The sequence below is a fragment of the Populus nigra genome, chromosome 9 (assembly GCF_951802175.1).
Source record: "Populus nigra chromosome 9, ddPopNigr1.1, whole genome shotgun sequence".
In the NCBI taxonomy this organism is placed as follows: domain Eukaryota; kingdom Viridiplantae; phylum Streptophyta; class Magnoliopsida; order Malpighiales; family Salicaceae; genus Populus; species Populus nigra.
Window position 1 is genome coordinate 7,132,521 of NC_084860.1, and position 7,652 is coordinate 7,140,172.

Below are 7,652 nucleotides of genomic sequence, written 5' to 3' on the forward strand. Positions count from 1 at the left end.
AAAAACACCCTAAGTGGATGATCATGATGAATAAATGACTAGCTTCGGCTAATAACATCTTAAGTGGATGACTAGGATGAATAAATGATTGCCTTCGGCTAATGGCATCCTAAGAGGATAACTGGATTTGAGAGTTAGGAGTTAATTTCAAGAATTGATGCGTTCATGTATACTATGTTTTGTATATACTAAGTATATGAAAGAACTACGATTGTTATGCTTTAAATAGAGAATAACGTTAGTTTGGCTAACGATATTCGAGATGAATAATCGAGTTTAAGTATTGTAATTATCCTCGGTAATTGATGAATTATTAACGTGGTATTTACATAAGTAAGGAGAAATGATAGAATTATGCTCTTTTGGTCCATGAATGAAATGTAACGCTAATATTGTTTTATTATGTTTCTTTAAATTGTCTATAATGCTTGAAATTATCTTGTGTTGTAATAGGGACATCATACCAACATGGTGTGTAGGGAAATCCATTTCACAGCTCTCACATTTTGAAAAGAACTATATATTCACATGTTATGAGTGATATAAGTTCTATATGAATAGACGTGTTAATCACTAAATTAGTCATCCGACCTCTTTTGTAAAGACTAGTAATGAAAATTGAAATGGAACGTGAATGTGCGAACAAGTTGATATGATGTGTATGGATATACATATGAGGTATTCATCAAATGAGGATGTTGTGTTGTGAAATTACATGAGGTCAGGATAACGAAATTACTAGTTGTGTAACTTGTTGTTTGACACTCTTGTATGATCTCGTAATGTTAACGAGACTATAACAAGAATGTGAATTTATAAGTATGTCAATATGATGTAATGTAAACTTATGAGTATGGAAATATAATATTATGGGCACGTGTATTGAGAATCCATTTTATATGAATGTTAATTTATATTATCCTACGTAGATTGTGCCTTGATAATGAACAAAATACAATGATAAATCTAAAGAATGATATGGTGAAAAAATCTAGAAACCGGATGAAAAAAAAATTCTATCAATTTTGGCTTGAAAATGCTGAGTCGTTACAATACATGAAAAATGTTATCACATGAATGCATCAATTAGACACAATTTATGACACTCATTGATAATAGATGATTTGATGAACTCTTTTAGATAATATAGAGTAATGTAGTGTCACTTTTGCATCGAAATGAGTAGGGGTGTAAGAATATCACAAATCAGAATGCATCATCTAACCAGGGGGCAACATCATGACTAAGAAAATTTATCACTTCTCAAAGAATAATTAACTGAACAAAGCTTCATTTATTGCCTAAAGGTCCAGATTGTAAAACAAAGAAGTAATCAAGCACATTGATTACATAGGTGAAACCTTATTGGACTGATACGATGAAAAGGTTATCAAACACATCAAACATATAGGCAAAACTTAAGTGGAGTGAAGATTTAAGCTAAGCAACCAAGAGACTAGATCAGTAGCACAAACCTTTCCACCAATCAAAAGATGATTTGCAAGAAAGGGGGCTATATTTCAAAATCAGGTAAAGATGCATGGATAACATTTAAAAGCATTGTACAAATTTGTTATGTAGGAATCGCACAAGAAAGAATGTTCAATGAAATCTAGCAAGACTTTAACAAACATGAATTCAAAAAAGTTCTCAAGCCAAGCAAGGCTCAAGATAATCCTAGACCCAACAAGGTTTACCAAGAAAGAGTCTAACAAGATTCTAGCAAAAGAACCCGACAAGGTTTTAAGCCCAACAAGGCTTTGTTTGATCAAAACCCGGTAAGGTTTTAACAAAGAAAGAGTCCGGAAGATTCTAGCAAAAGAACCCAACAAGGTTTTGAGTTCAGAAAAGCTCCATTTGATTAAAACCTAACAAGGTTTTAACAAAGAAAGAGTCTAGTAAGATTCCAACAAGGTTTTGAGCTCAGCAAGGCTCCCGCTGATTAAAAACCCAACAAGGTTTTTAGACAACATATTTGAATCTATTTTCTTCTAAGTGCACTTTCTAACCTAACATCTGACTATATCCTAGTGTGGTTAGTTCTGGTCGATTGACACCACAGAGGCAGTGGTACCGCCCCAAAATGGCCAACCTGGCTAGCTCTTTTCCTATAACAAAACTGACAGATCATTATAGCCACTTTAAACCAATGGTTGAGATCCTTCTAGGTAGAACCAAGGGCTAAGATTTGGCACCAGTGGAGACCAAACATCCCTCCTCCACCCTTTATAAATAGATGTGGATTTCATCGCTTGAGGGACGGAAAATCAGTGTGCAAAGTTGGCAAAAAATCATCCATTTGCCTAGTTTTTTCTCTCCCTCCTCTCGGCCACCACTTTGGCTAGCTTCTCCACCACGCTTTAGCCGTTGTTGCTACCACCAAGCATTTGTCGGTCTTCCCTGCAACACCAGGAACGCCACCAGCTTTTCTTCTCCCCTGTCCAGGTAACATCAAGAATGGATTAATGCCCTCATGCATTTTAATTCCATAAATAAAGCCCAATTCTAGGTTAGGTGGGGAGTAGCGGTCTGCCTTATGACTTTTAATCGGGGTTCAAACTAGTGATACATCTAACTATAAACTAAGCGTTTACTTGATAATGATGGTCACACTATGCCCTAACCATTATTTGTAAACCCTTACACTGCCTTCATGTAAGGTAGTCAATAGGCAGTTCATAGACCTTTTTGAGACTAGGTAGAAAGCTTACTTCTCATATAATGGCTTAAAACCTTCTCTTAAGGTATGGACTCCTTAATTATTCATTTTGCATTAAGACAAACCTTTGAACAAGTTAATCCCAACCTAATATGCATGTACATACATTTATATCCATACATGTATATCTATTCATACATACATGTATTTAAAATATATGTCCCTAAAGAGCTCAAATCCGTAAAGTTTACAACACTTGACTTCAATTGAGAAATATAGAAGATGAAGAACGTACTCACAGTGATGCTCATTTTCAAGAAGAGTTGAAGTCTCTTAAGGTAAGCATGGCTTGCCTCACCAGCTTACTTAAGCAAACACTTATAAATCCCTCTAGTGAAGGTCCTTCCAATTGACCCATTACCTTTTTTTTAGACTGCAACAATGGCTTAACCTAAAGAAAAAAATGGGCAAATATGGTCAGGAACCACAACACAATCTAGCATTTATATATTCAGCAACACTAACACCAGCCCCTGCAGTTCGAAATGCATTAACCAATAAGTCTCACAATATAAAGTCATCTGATGACATTGATCAAGATAAGATGGTAGCACTAGAAGCCAAAATCTGGGCTATTGAAAGGGTAACTTGTATGACCCAGTTAAGGCCGCAAAGATGTGTCTAATCCCGAACGTAGTAGTACCAAAAAAGTTCTAAGTTTTTTAATTCATCAAATACATTAGAACACAATGCTCCATGACTTATCTCAAGTTCTACTGCAAAAAAAATAGCAGAAGTAGTACACGATGAGAAACTACTTATGTACGTTTTCCAGGATAGCTTAAGTGGGGTAGCATTGAGCTGGTATATGAGGTTGGACAACATAAAGATCCGGAGATAGAAAGATCTGGTGGATGATTTTATCAAGCAGTACAAGTATAACATGGACATTGCTCCTAATAGAATAAGTTTATCCAATCTGAAGGAAAAGGACAAAGAAAGCATAAAGGAGTACACTAAAAGATGGAGAGATTTAGCTGTTCAAGTGCATCCCCCTCTCTTGGACAAAGAAATGGTCACTCTATTTGCCAAGTCGCTTAAGACGTCGTACTACGAGCATGTGATGGGTAGTTTGGTGCAATAATTCATTGATGTTATAGCAATGGCATAACATATAGAATAAGGAGTAAAGAGTGGTAGAATCTCTAGACCCGTGAAGAAAAAGGGTTTCAAAGGTAAAATGAGGGAGGTTAACCATGTTGAAGGTAGTTATGGGGGTAAGAAAAACCATTTCCAAAACTACCACGCTCCACCTTAAATTGCCAACATCAACCCTTCATTTTCTATCAGAAAACCTGAGCCTCAAATCAAAAACCAAACTAAAATTTTTTAAAGGATCTAGGAATAACTACCTCCATTACCACTACCCCTAAACAAGATGTACCAAAAGTTATTAAGCATTAGACATGTAGCTCTTGAACCCCTAGTGCCTCTACAACCACCTTACCCTAATTGGTATAAACCTGACCTTACCTGCAAGTACCATGCTAGTGTTGTAGGATATATAACATTCATACCCACAATGCCTTTAAGAAGAGGCTCATACATTTAAGCTGGGTGGATAACATTAGAAGAAACTCTAAACATGAGTATGAACCCTCTACCTAATCGTGATTTAGGAAGTGGATCAATAAATGCACTAGAGGTGAAATGTAAACTCCGAGAATAAACTTTTACATATCATACACCAAAAGTTTTAGAACTATACAAACTTTAAACTATTAAGTAAAGAGAACACTCATTGACAAAGGAATTAATAAGGAAACACGTAAAGAAATTATGAGGAAAAAAGGAGGAGAGGGTCGACTACATGCAAGGATGGAGAAGCTAAAAATCTTCAACCAAATTTGAGTTGAAATCCAAATTTCCTCAAGGTAAGGACCCTGGACCTAATTGTGAAAACAGATTTGAGATTTGATTAGGAATTGTGCACCAATTTCAGATTTTATAAATTAGGGTTCTTGAGTGAAAATTGGGGGAATTGCATAATTTGTTAGAATTAAGTTAATTAAACTACTATAAATTATTTTGAACATGAAAATCATGCAAAAATTACCAAGAAAAATCAATGACCAAGGGACAGGAGTGGCTGGCCATGTGAGGGTTGAATGGGAGGAAAAGAAATTCTGAATTTGTACTTGATAAACCTTATGATATATGTTATGATGTCAACGAGTAAATAAGGCAAACCATTGCATAGAAAGGAAAAGAGAACCCTTAGTCTTCTTAGGCCAAGTTCATCCAAGAATAGATTGAGGGGAGGGAGGAAGTGTTTTGGCATGTTATATGTTAATGATGCACGAATTAGTTGTAGTAAGAAGCTTACTAATAGGGAAAAACATGAAAACTTGATAATAGGAAACATCATGAGTCAAATGCATGTGTTATGTGAGGTGGAAACAAAATTATTAACCACGGATATAGCTTATGGTTCAGTTTAGGAGGAGTTGCGAAATGTAGAAAAAACATAGGAATGAGTGTCTTGAGAGATAAGGAAAAATTGGGATAATGGAACGTTCATCTAAAAATAATTGATAAAAACTAGACAAATTTGTCATCTTCATTCTAGAGAGGATTTAGGCCTAAAAATGATAAAAACCAAGAAAGGGTTGATAGTTATAATTTAATAAAAAATAATGATCTAAAGGGATATAATGGGAAACATAAATGTAAAGGAAACAATTGTTAAAAAAAGTCAAAATTGTTATGATTATTATTGTTGTTGTTGTTATGAGAAATGTAACTGAGTAAGAAATGATGTGGTATACTTGTGGATTCAGGAGGAACCACAAGAAAGGCACAACAACAATAAGGGAGCGCGAGCCGCACTTTTGCAGCAGGTAGGTGTTCTACACCCACAACTTTCTTAAATATATATAATTATGGAAGCTTGTTTAATTTTTGGATTTTATATATAAATGTTGCCAAAAGAGAAACATCTAATAAAATGAATGAGAAATAGAAATAGACTTGATTAACTATTTCAGCAGGGAATAATTAATGATACATATGAGTTCCATCGATATCAACATTCCCTGGATTTGATTAGTTGATTCCGAGAACGGTAGGCTAATGATGTTAGTAAAGTTTACTAACGTTGGTATGATCATCCCGGAACATGGGGGACATTGAACTTGATTAACTATTCCGAGATAAGAATAGTTAATGATATCGATGGGTTAAATCGATATCGACGGGTTAAATCGATATCGACATTTTCATGCAACTTGATTAGCCATTCCTGGTATGAAGACTAATGATATCAAAAGCCCTTGAAATCTGTATTTTTGAGGATATTTCAAAGTATTGTTGAGACATGATTAACTATTTCGGGTTAGGAATAGTTAATGATATCAAGAGGTTGTATTGATATTGACATTCACCATAAATTTGATTAGTTGGTCTCAGTGAGGGAGAGTAATGATACTAATGGGATTCATTAGTATCGGTATTACCATCCCAAGTTCTTGGGAAGAAATAACAAAAAGATATGATTAGTTATTCAATGAAGGATTGTTAATGATACCAATAAATTGGTATTAATACTTTCTTGAGGAATTGTTCTTCAGTATAAATATGTGATATTGGTTAGAGATTGAGAATAGAAAGAAAAATGTTAGTGAATTCATGAGAAATGAATCCTAAAAAGGACCGAGTAGAAATTGTAGGGAAATATGAATGAATATTAGTCTTGAATAAATTATTTGATTACCAATATTAATAGTGTTTTCCATGATATTTATATTCTAATGTTATATTTGTTCTAAGTCTGTCACACTTACGACATGAGTGATTTTCAAATCTTTCTATCATTTAGTTATCTAGCTTTAGGTGAATACTTATGTATTTTGTATCTTAAGAGACTATCATGACCTGAATTGTAATACTATCTTTTAAATTGAATATATGAACTTAAATTTTATTTTCATGTATTTATAATCTACATGTATATTTACTTATTTAGTGTCATTTAATACTTCATTTCTATATATAAATGTTTGAGAGATTGCAATTCCATTGTTGTTAATTGTTAGAATTGAGACCCAGCATGATTAGGCCATGATTTGATAATGGTTAATAGTTTAACAGGTTATTGTCGATAACTTAGGACCTCCCGGTATAAGGGAGACTGTTGAAATTTTGGTGGACCCTTGTATGGATTTGATTTTAAAAAACAATTATCATATTTTCCCCTAAATTATGATTGGTGTATTGTTTCAGTAACTAGGATGTTACATTTTAGTATCAAAGCATGGTTGAAATTTCAGGGATCAGAGTATTGATGTGATTTTAAAAATATATTGCAGGATGATTCTTAGATGTTAGGGAACTAGGACTGATTCATTCTCTGTGCCAAAAAAAAAGTATAGTTCATAGTGGTAATAAACTAGAGGGGATCCATTGATGGAAACTGCCTCCCACTTACCTGCAACATCAATTCACTACAAGAGGGGAGAATCAACAGGGCGACAAGATTATTCTATATTTTATCGGGTAGAGGTATCTTTGCCTGAGGCACAGATAGGCAGAGATAAGATGATATGCCCCCACCAATAGCGCCAACAGTTGCGCCTAACCCATATTCAGACCCTACCTTAATAGAGTAGCTACTTAGGGTTGTAGTAGCAGGGATGGCAGCCGGAACATCCAGCACCGCTCCTAGATGAGAAGGGGTGGTTAGGTGTTGTGGTAGGTACATTACAGTTAGATCTGATGCAAGTTATTGCCTTATTTGATCCTAGAGCTAGTCATTCTTTTGTAGCATATGGAATTGTAAATGAATTGCATGTATTACAAAATAAACTGAGTGTAGGAGTGATAGTTAGCACACCCCTAGGAGAAGACACACACACACACAGTGGAAGGGTAAAACTAATGGTATATCTCATGCTTTTGGAGTTATATGATTTTGACTTGATTTTGGGTATGGATT